The 11,565-nt window shown below is 35.3% G+C and overlaps 1 long non-coding RNA gene across 1 annotated transcript; it reads right to left on the bottom strand.

Moving 5' to 3' along the window:
* Positions 1–6,510: 6,510 nt before the first annotated feature.
* Positions 6,511–10,416, bottom strand: LOC135087349 (uncharacterized). The gene is made up of 2 exons (XR_010260758.1): positions 10,195–10,416; positions 6,511–9,769 (listed from the first exon to the last, which is right to left on the bottom strand). It is a non-coding gene; the product is annotated as an uncharacterized LOC135087349 (long non-coding RNA).
* Positions 10,417–11,565: the final 1,149 nt, after the last annotated feature.

Raw genomic sequence — 11,565 nt, 5'->3', positions numbered from 1 at the left:
TCACTGTACTACACTTTGCTTTATCACTAGATTGCCCATTTTTGTTATAAGAAACACTTTCACTAACACAACACTGCTGCTGCTGCGGTTGCCAGCACGGTGAATACGACGTAGATGGCCGCATAATGATGAATGTCATGATTAGATATCTCGTCACTCAAAGGTTCTGTTTGCTTCATTGTCTCGAGTTGTTTTCGAATTTCCTCAATTTGTGATTTTTTGATATTTTCCTCATTATCTGTTGTATTGGGCGGGATTATTCTATCTAGTGGTAAGTTGATGATGTGATTTATTGGTGCTATGTCAATAGAGTCTATATCTGCTTTAATGTTCATGCTACTCTCATCTTCTCTATGTGAATAAATAATAAAGTCCTTGGATTTTACAATGCAACCGTAGCTCACTATCAGCAAGCCGGCGAACTTGAGTTGAAGTGTAGTAACTTGATCCCTGCACATCAGCTGTAGAGTACAGTCATCACAACAAAAATAGAAATAAGTGTTCTTTTTGTTTAATTCTTCCCATTTGTTTAGGCAGAAGGTTGTTGTGATCTGACATGTTCTAGAATCTTGCTGAGTCTCACACAAGCTTTCGTCGCTTTTTATATGATAAATTGGGCGTTTCAGATAACATAAACTGGTTTCAGCGTCTAAATGCAAGCAGGTTTTTAAGTCATTTTCAGATAGGGAAAGTAAAGCATCTCTCTGTAAGTTAACTGCAGCATATTCAGTTACAGGTTTAAGATACGTCATTGTTTTATTAAATTGCTTAGGTATAGGTATAAGTCTGAAGATGTCGTATTTATCTCTGTTTATAAGTGGTATTTTTATTTCAAATAGTACGAATTTCTTTGTTATTTTTGTTTTTATCTTCAGTAGTTTATACATTGTTGTTAGGTCAGCAGTATCAACAGGTAAGGATAAGTCACTTGGTAGTTTGCTTGAAATGATGTGAAGCTCATTGCTACGTTGATCAGGTGTCAGTAGATGCAAATTGATTTTTCCATTGTAAATGTCGGTAAGAGTGTTCAAAATGGTGTCTTGCATTTGTTTGAGATTCACGAGCATGTTGTTAGTTATTATTGATAGTAAAGTCGTTAATGTTAGATATATTTTGTAGCTTAGTTTTCAACGTGCTTATATTATTGTCAATTTCGAGAAATCTCTGATTTGCAAATTTGTGTTGTTTGTCCATGATGTCCCTTGTTCTTTTGAGGAGATTAAACTCAGCTTCTACTATTGAAGTCTGGTCTTTCCACAAAGTAGCTAGATGTTTCTGATTTTTTCTTATTAGTCCAATGTCGTGCTCATATTTTTCTGCGAAACGGTCGTCTAGTACTCCGAACAAACTATTTGCTATATTGCCGATTGCATTTATAATGCCACGTTTGCGGCGTGAATGAACTCCGAAATGCTGATTTAGCAACATGTGGTTATAGTACGCTAGTTCCGAGTCGCCGTGACGTAGTTGTAACATGATAGCTTCACAATGGGATTCCGTTCTTATACACATGCATATGTTTTCAAGGTACTTTAAATGTTTAGAAAATGCTAGGGTACCGTCCCAGTATGGGTCCATGTCAAAATATACAATTAATTTCCAATCATCTCTTATAAGATACATGCTGGTTATTTTGTCAAAATATAGACTTTTGTTGTTTGATAGTGATGTTATATTGTATTTGCCTTCTGCTGGCGTAAAGATTGTTACAAATAACAATAACATAGACATTGTTATTTAATTTTTAGCGTTAAGAGTCGCATCTCAAACTAATTTGAAAATTATAAATCACTTGAAAAAATCGAACTGCCTAAGGCGGGAATTGAACCCACGACCTTCCGCTTGCCGGGCGACTGCTCTTCCAACTGAGCTACTTAGACACTGGATGAACCCGTCGAAATTTTCAAGTGTAATACGCTGTTACGGCCAGCGTTTGTTTCATCTATACTTATAATAAATCTGTAGAGAGGTCAATTCTGTACATGAAATATATTTTCAAAATAACTATCAGGGGGTGATTAGTGATCGATACTGATGCCAAAAATGCAATCAGTAAAATTTTTGTCTGTCTGTCTGTCTGTCTGTCTGTCTGTCCTCTGTCTGTCTGTCTGTCTGTATGTTCCTTATAGAAACAAAAACCACTTGACGGATTTTAACGAAACTTGGTACAATTATTCTTCATACTCCTGGGCAGGTTATAGGATACTTAGGAATTCCCACGGGAACGGGAATTAGCGGGAAAATCCTTTTGTACGAAAAATCTAAACCGCTTAAGTTAGACGCTTGAAATTTGGCCTTAGTAAACTTAAAGCTTAGTTACAACAGGATATTGCAAAATTCCCATGGGAACGGGAGTTAGTGGGAAAAAACATTTGTATGAAAAAATCTAAACCGCGTAAGATATACTCTTGAAATTTGGCATGCAGGTACCTTAGTAAACTTAAAGCTTAGTTACAACAGGATATTGCAAAAATCTCACGGGAACGGGAGTTAGCGGGAAAAAACATTTGTATGAAAAAATCTGAACCGCGTAAGATAGATGATGGGGGGGTAAAACGAGATCCACGCGCACGAAGTCGCGGGCGGCCGCTAGTCAATGTTAAATATATATGTCGGAGCGTCGGGCTCTCGGACGGCACCAGAAGGGTCTCTCATTGAATTCATACTATCTACCTATGTGGGCGTATAGGGAACACGTGCGAGTGGACACTAACACTAATTATAATCACTGATTATATTATAAACGACTAACTTTACTATAGACTAGAATGTAAAGACTGGTTCGTAATTTAATCAATATTGTCCACAGTTAAATTTAACAGAAAGATCAAAGTTACTGAATTAGTTTAACAAAGCTAGAGACGCCTAAATTAAATAGATTGGGAGCGATTGACGAATTTGTGAACCACGCCCAGTCACCACCACGTCCAAAACCCGAATGTGCAATGACTCTAACACTGAGTCCCAAAATCTCTACGTTCCAGGGCTCTGTACCTGAAGTTTTTGTAAAGCTATTAATCCATCAATACTGCACTTGAACGGGTCCACAACTACGTCAGGCAACATGGAGATTTATGTCACCTTCATTCCCAGGCGCGCACTTAACTCTGGCATAAGAGCTTTGGCGCTGCTTAAAATTCCATAGCAATAAACTAGCTAACACATTGAAAGTGTTGTAAGAACTATAACATTAAGTTATTTAATTTATTGCGCCCCGCGCGCCGACACGGCGATCCTGACTCTCACACGTCCTCGTGTGGATCAGCATTTAAGTCGTCATGTAATATGACAACCTCACTCATGTAACTTAAAGTACCGTTCGGCTATCCTACAATATCACTATGAGTAGGAAGGTGCATGTCAGTAAAATGTCAGGTCAAATCAAAACTACAAAGTTTTCAACTCAGTCAAGAACAAATCGATGGGTGCCGGGAATAAAGCCACAATCGACAAAACACAATTTTACAGGAGAAGAGATTTAGTGTCAATTTTGAACAATTCTAAACTACGAGGCGTATCAAAACTGTTTGTATATCAAACGATGCGTTATTTTTTCTGGAGTAACATTTAATGTGCATAAGGTTATAGTGCTTAGAATATACTTTAAAAAAGGTAGAAATACATATTGCCGCTTCATACGTTGAAAGTCGGTTCCGTAAGAGTCCATTGTGGTTTTATTCCGGTAAAAAGTGAGCAATTAATCAAACAGCAATAGTGTATTGCAGCCTCAGGCGCTGATCTGAAGGATACAGTAATAGCCGTTTGCTTGTAGAAGATTTAAATAAAAGTTTTAACATTGTATATGGCACGATTATTCCGGTCAACAAATTTTAAATGATGAATGGGAATAACGATTCAATATCCATAGTGCTTTTGGTAAATCAGGCAGTTTCAAAGATAAAATTCTGAAAAAAATTCAAAAGGTGTATAGGGACCCGCAGTTTACTAAAATCACTTAATCGGAAAACTGCTGCTATGGCTATTGCGGCTTTATTCCAGGCACCCATCGAAATCTAGTTTCAACTAGAATCTTAAAGTTATTTCAACCAAAACTAAGGCCAAGGTTAACGTAACTAATACCCGCGACACACTGTCACGCACTATCGGAACGCATCCGACCATCGGAATCACCATCCGATACCACCAGCACTCACGGCCAGTCACAATGGCACTCACGGCCAATCACCATCGGTACTCACGACCGAACACAAAGGCACTCTCATGGCCTCACCATCGGTATTGATGACCGATCACAACGGCACTCTCATGGCCGATCACAAAGGTACTCCCATGGCCTCATCATCGGTACTCACGACCGATCACCACGGCACTCTCATGGCCGATCACAAAGGCACTCTCATGGCCTCACCATCGGTATAGATGACCGAACACAACGGCACTCTCATGGCCGATCACAAAGGCACTCTCATGGCCTCACCATCGGTATAGATGACCGAACACAACGGCACTCTCATGGCCGATCACAAAGGCACTCTCATGGCCCCACCATCGGTACTCACGACCGATCAGCAGCTATCGAAACAAATTCAATCAACTGCCAAACCCATGACCTCATTACTCATCATCGCCGCGCAGTCTCCGACCAGCTAAACTGTGTTAGGAATATGACCTACGATCGACAACAAGACAAGGCCCTGAGTACTCTTAGTCATGTTAACCAGCCATAATTTTCTACAAAAGATACTACAACAATATCATCATTATTGCCACTATTCGTTTTCAAACTCATTAGCTCTCTTTCAATCTCATTAGCGCCGACAACGGCTAAACCTGACTATTTCTCGTTCTGTGGGGACGTAACATTTCAGCATCACTCGATAGCAATGAACAACTGACTAATGATTTTAAAATCACATCGGTCATTACCTCAAATCAAAACAAATTAAATAATCTTATTGCATAAATAATAAATAATGTAAGTACTCGTACATAAAGATAACACATTACTTACATAGGTTGTATAAGGCGTCACTAACCGTGTGGAATGTTATCATTAAAAATAATTCAGACACGATCAGTCATCAAAATAAAACATACTCTTATAAAATAAAAAAACATTATCAGAATTAAAATTCAAAATTTAGATGAAATCAAAATTTAAAAATAATCAAAATTTAATCAAATTTAAAATTTAATCAAAATGTAAAATTTAATTAAAATTAAAATTCAATCAGAACCAAAATTTAATTAAAATCAAATCAAATCAAAATTAAAAACAGAAAGAAATCAGAAAGTTTAGTACCTGCACACAAACTTTAGATAGGTACTGCTCATAAAAGCCTATCAGTTTTCTGAGAGCGACAACTGATAAAAAATTTAATTGAATCAAGAATATTGTTGAACTACCCCATACTATATTGGCATGTCTACAACAGAATCAATTATTTTTTTTATAATTCTAGATCAGAATAAAGAAAGGAAATGTCAAATCTAATATTAGCAATCCTAGTAGTCATAAATACAAACTACTAACTTATTTTAAAATACTAACGATTTTAAACTCAATATCAATCATCAAGAATTAACCGAGTGTAATAACAATGTCCATAATTTTGAGAATACTCATGCATTTTCATTTTTACATTGCTTCTATGCAAATTCTTTATAACAACTAGAATTCAATGACCCTAAATAGTTAGGATAGTTTTGGTCTAACATGAATCCAGTTATCATGATTTTTTTTATTTAAACAAAATCACCAACATTAATTTTGAAATGCATCCTTGGTTTTCTCAAATCTCTTTTTATTTTTACCTAAATACGAATTGAAATTCTTATACCATAGTCATTGTTTATTTATGTAATGTTTGGATTGGAACACTACAACAGACTTGAAAATATGGCATAATTAGAAACAATCTGACAGCATTAGAAATGTTCTAAAATTGCATCTTTTCGGTGCATAATACCAGACATTCAGTGATTTGATTATTATCAAATTAAGTGTAGTCAACTTTATTGCGAGTAATTTGTTAAAAAGTTGCAGTCAGAAACAAGTGTAAAATCGTAGCTAGCAAAAAATATCGAAAATGTTTATGGTTAAGTAGGTAGGTAGGTACTTAACGATTGAATTCCTCCACATGAGACCCCAAAGCTCAAGTGCTTCACTTTTGATTTTTTTTTACACGATCCCTTTTTTTATTAAGGTAAAACACCCAATTATCGACACTTTAACGTCGAGATTCGAGCATTTTTTTAAATATCTGGTTTCTTTATGATGATACATGGTTCTATAATGCACTGAGTGAAATTTTAGGCTTCATTCTATATTATTTTACAGTAAAAAGAAGTGTAATACTAATAACTTAGGAAATAAGACGAGATAGATTTAGGCTCTTTTTAGCCTAGTTATCGACTGCAAAATTCTATACATCGACACCCAGTAATCGACATGTTCCAATAATCGTGATCTAGTAATCAACATATCCTATTTATCGTCATCCAAATATCGACCTAACTTCGAACACCATTCCCAAATAAAAGTCTTACTCAGTCTTTTAATCATTTTATTTTCGCTAAATAAAAACAAGGACATTTTGGCATGTAATGCTTTGGTAATTGTAGTACTTAAGTAACTAATAATTTTAACGGTATGGTGTTAATGTTTTAATTTTTTTAATCATCTATACATATTATAAAATAGTTTTTTCTTGTTTATTATGTCAACTACTTTTAATCACATTTTTGTTACATAAGTAGGTTACTAATACTAAGTTTCATCTACTTGCTTAATACTAATCAACAAAACTTAATGAGATCTTCTCAGTGGCATATAAAATTAACATACTTCTTATGATTTTTCCACTTGGAATTACAATATTATTAAGTAGGTACCTATTTATTATTTAATAATAAATTTATGGCAGGTTTTGATCACAGACTCGTTTTAGTCTACCACTTAATTAATAGTTGTTTGGCTTAAAAATCTATAAAACAAAGAAAGTTAAATGTTTTCTGAAGAACATTAAATTAAATACTTAATACCTTACATTGTGAAAGGCAGATATTCTTTCATTTCTGGTATCGTATAAAAACCTCTTTTATTGCATAGCGTTGGTTTTGAAATTGCTTTGACTATGTCAGACTTTTGGTACCAGATTTTATCTTCTTTTTCCGGCCATTTGAACGTGTTACCCACAGAAAAGGTCATGGTGCTAATTTCAAATTTGTTATTATTAACATTTTTAATTTCGCCTGGGAAAAATTCTCCTTCGTATTGGATTATAACATAATCTCCACTAGAATATGTTTTTGCTGGCTTAGAATATTTGCTCAATGGTATTTCTTCGTCTGTTAGTTCTTGTTCGATTTCCATGTTGTAGCTATCTTCACTTTCTGCATAGTTTACCTCGGTGTCTGTATTGTCCGACGATGTATCATTTGGTTTCGGTTTTGGTGTTGTATTTCGTTTTTTCTTCTTATGTTCTTTATCTTTTATTCTATTTTGCTTTTTGTTTTCCATTTCTCTCTGTTTTAACTGTCTTTTCTCTACTCTTTCTTGGGCTTTAATTTCTTTTAGTTTTGCTGCTTCTCTTTTTTGGTTCTCTTTCACTTCATGATAATCCCTCCACGTTTTACTTGTGATGGCAAAAGGAATTTTTTCTCTTAATCTTCTTTTTTTTCCTTTTTTATCTTCATCTTCTCCGGGCCAAAATAAATTTCGTTTAAATGGCGATGGAATATATGTATTTCCCACTTTATTTGCAACAGTTTTTGATGTATTAATGCTCATCATCTCTTTTAAAGGTGTTTTTTCTGCAGCACTTTGAAGAACACACAATGAAGAAGTTGAAGATATCTGAAGTAAGCCTCTTGCTTGCTTCGATGAACTTGGCTGATTAATTATCAAAGCTTCATTAGTCTTTTCTTTGGATTCAAGTGTGATCGTCTCTTTTGAAGATATTATTTTTACTACAGAATTCTCATTGAGGGTAAATGTTGAAGTGCAGGCATTGGCAGCAGTCTGAAGTGGATTTACTAATTGGTTGGAAGAACTTTGCTCATTAACAATTAACACGTCATTAAAGTTTTCTTTTGGTTCTGGTCTGGTCGTCTCTTTTACAGTTGTGGATTCTGCCGCAGCTGAAGTTGAAGAGCAAAATGTCGAAGGTATTGTAACTGAATCTGTTATGTTAGAACAACTCGGCTTATCAATAATTGAGGTGTTATTTGTTGTTTCTTTTGATTCTTGTCCACTAGTTAGGTTTGTCAGTATATTCGATGTAGAATTATTAGACGTTCTGGTTTCATTTAAAGGGCCTGAATTTGCACCATTGTTGTCACAATTTTCCACTAGATTGGAAACATCTTCTTGAATCAAGTTAATTTCAGCTTGTACTGATCGTTCAACAACGTGAGCTGTACGTTGAACTCTCTGTTTATTGCTAGCCCATATTATATACAGTGACGTGTCTTCCTCATTTAACCGAGAATTTAATTCATCTCGACCTTTATAAAAGAGTTCATTGAAAAACTGCAACTTTTCTGTCCCCAATTTTGCCACTATTTCCTTTTCCAAGAAATTAACAAAGAGTGCCTGTTCTGTTGCAACTTGCGGGTTTTGTCGAGATTTTATTTTAGTTAGATCGATGTAGTCTGGGCCAAAAGGATACAAACCGCCAGCGCGAAAACCATTCTTAATGGAATCATCAGTGAGCGATTGCAACGCTGTTTTAAGGACAGGGGCAAATTTATCTTTTGTTAAATTGTGTCCTAAGTTTTGTAGTTTCCAGTCTTTTACTGCTTTTTTCCAGAATGATTTCAGTGGTCTGAATATAGCCAAATCCATTGGCTGTAAAATGTGCGTACTGTTTGGGTGTAATGCTATGATTTCTATGCCATTTTGAGCACAAAACATCGACAAATGCAGGGTCATATGCGATCGATGACCGTCCAAAAAGAACACTACGGGTTTTTGGATATTTTGCTGTAATAACCATGGATCAAAAACGTTCACTATGTATTCATAAAACGTGCTGCCACACATCCAGCCACTCTGTGAACGTCCAATTGCCCAATCTTCAGGAAACTGGGATGAAATTATGGCCGGGATTCTCTCATATGCAAATACTACCATGGGTGGTGCCAATTGTCCAGCGGCATTTCCAGTAATTAGTACTGTCAAATTATCTTTTTCGTCTCCGGAGGATTGGTAGATATGTTTGTCACCTTTTTTTGCAAGAACTTTACCAGCCTTAGGCGACAAAAAAAAGGCACTTTCGTCTGTGTTGAATATTCTTGCCGGCTGTTCTAATACATCTTTGAGATCATTTTGGCGTAGATAAGATTCAACTTCTTCAAACCACCGCCTTAAATGCTCTTCTGTAACAGCATCTCGAGCTGTCGTTAAATTTTGTGCCGTTCTTTCAGACAATATAGGATGTCTGTTTAGAAAAAGGTTGTACCATTTCTTTCCCGGTCTATTGTCAGTAAATGGGGTTGTTTTATCCTGATCAATTATGATACGTTGTACGCTATCGAGGAGCTCATCTCTAGTAACGGGAATGTGTTTTTCAGCCATTTCAAGTACCCATTTTTCTAAAATAGCCTCCTCTTCCGTTGACAAATATGTTTTAGGGCCCATGGAACATTCAACTGGAGTCTTACCGGAAATCTTATCATGTAATGTAATTCTGGGTACACCAAACTTCTTTGCAGCAGTTGCAGTTTTCTCACCTTTTCTGACTGCTTCTACCGCCTGGGCCATTTGAAGAGGCGTGTAATTTTTTTTAGGCGCCATGCCTGCTACCTGCAAATAATGTCGGTTACTGGGACATGTAGGCTAGCATATAGAATATCCAATCATCGACACACACCGCTGTCGGTAATTGGAACGTATGGGATATCCAGTCATCGACACGGCTGTCGATCATTGGAAGCAATTTGAATATTTGAATGAAAGGCTTATATATTTAGAGTGCTGAACAAGCTTAGCTAAATAATATAATAGAGTGCACAAAATAAAATAAAAAAATGTTTCGACATTTGTCGAAGATTAGAAAACGGAAAAAAATTTTTCCAATTACCGACAGGCGTGTTTTGACATTTTAATATAACCTCACCCTTCTAATGAAATTATTAAAAAATTGTGAATGTCTATCCTAATTTCATAAATAACTAACATTTTCGATAAAGCAAAACATTTAAAAGTTATGGGCAATAAATCTTACTCACCTCCTTAGCGATTTCACTAATAAAACTGGATTTCTTTCGAGATCTACCGCGGACGAAACATATCATTACGCCATTTTGTACAAAATGGCCGAATGTATGAAACGTCATCCGCAATGACAGCTAGATAACCCTGGTCTATAGTTTATGGTTCGAATGCGTTCAGAAGTCAGAAAATATTCTTATTTTATTTTGAAAACTTTTTTAATGTCGGACATTGGTTCCTTGTCGAAGATTGGGTGTTCTACCTTAATTATATTGGTTTCAAAGCTTTAGTGTTTTAAACAAGGTCTCTTTACAAAAAAAAACCCTTGTTCGATGGATTCCAAAAGAAGTATGACATCATTATGTCAGCATTATTATTATAAAATGGAATGTAGTTACTTACATTTCCTAGAAATTTGTAAAAATACAGAAAGTGAACTTCTCAAAGGATTGGAAACTGTATTGCGATTTTCATTAAAGTCATAATAGCCAATATACAGGCAAACAGTAGGTACACGTTTAGTAATGACGTCTAATGTGACACCAAAATATTTCATACGCTGCCCATATTTTTTTTGCATAATGTGTTAAAATGCATCACGAAAAATATTCGCTAGATGACAGTACTATTAGCGTATTACTTTTGCGTTGACACTAAAACATGACTTTCCTTGTACCTAACAGTATGAAAAATCAAATGTAAGGCGTACTGAATTTATACGTGCACTGTGACTAATTCAGCAAATCAATCTTAACACCCTCAGATCATAGAAGGTCTGAGTTAACACCTAACATCTGTGGATGCTACTGTCCACGAAAGTGTTAAATCCGTCTATCTTTTCATCATTAGTGTGGCAAACAACAAATGTATAGCTAGATAGAACTGAACTGAATGAACAATTTCTTTATTTAAACTAGCAATAAAACAACAGTGGTGGTTGTTCACCCATTAAGCATTATTAGAGCGTCTCTTCAGGGGACACATGAGTCACTATTCTATTTGATTTTTAATACACGTTTTATGACGATAAAACACAAATTCATTCTCCGCTCCACCATACCAGCGCTTTTAGATTGGGTCCTTCAATTCAGGTAATTGCACAACAATAATAGAACCAAAAATTTGGAAGGCGGAAAAGTAATCCTTTTAATAGTTTATAACTTTCAGTGGTAGTACCAAGTATTACTGGTATTATCATTATTCTTTAAATAAGTCAAATTAAATGATCTAAGGCCGATCCAAAAAGATTCAGTTTACTGAAAATATCAACTTTCAATTTTACCATTACTTAGAATACTTGTCTATTATAAAGTAGGTAGGATTTTTTTATTAATCAATTTTATCCTTCACGTATTTTTGACACAGTATACATTTTTATTTAAATTTCA

This window comes from Ostrinia nubilalis (genome assembly GCF_963855985.1).
Source record: "Ostrinia nubilalis chromosome W unlocalized genomic scaffold, ilOstNubi1.1 SUPER_W_unloc_1, whole genome shotgun sequence".
In the NCBI taxonomy this organism is placed as follows: domain Eukaryota; kingdom Metazoa; phylum Arthropoda; class Insecta; order Lepidoptera; family Crambidae; genus Ostrinia; species Ostrinia nubilalis.
This window is presented reverse-complemented; position numbering and strand designations above follow the sequence as displayed.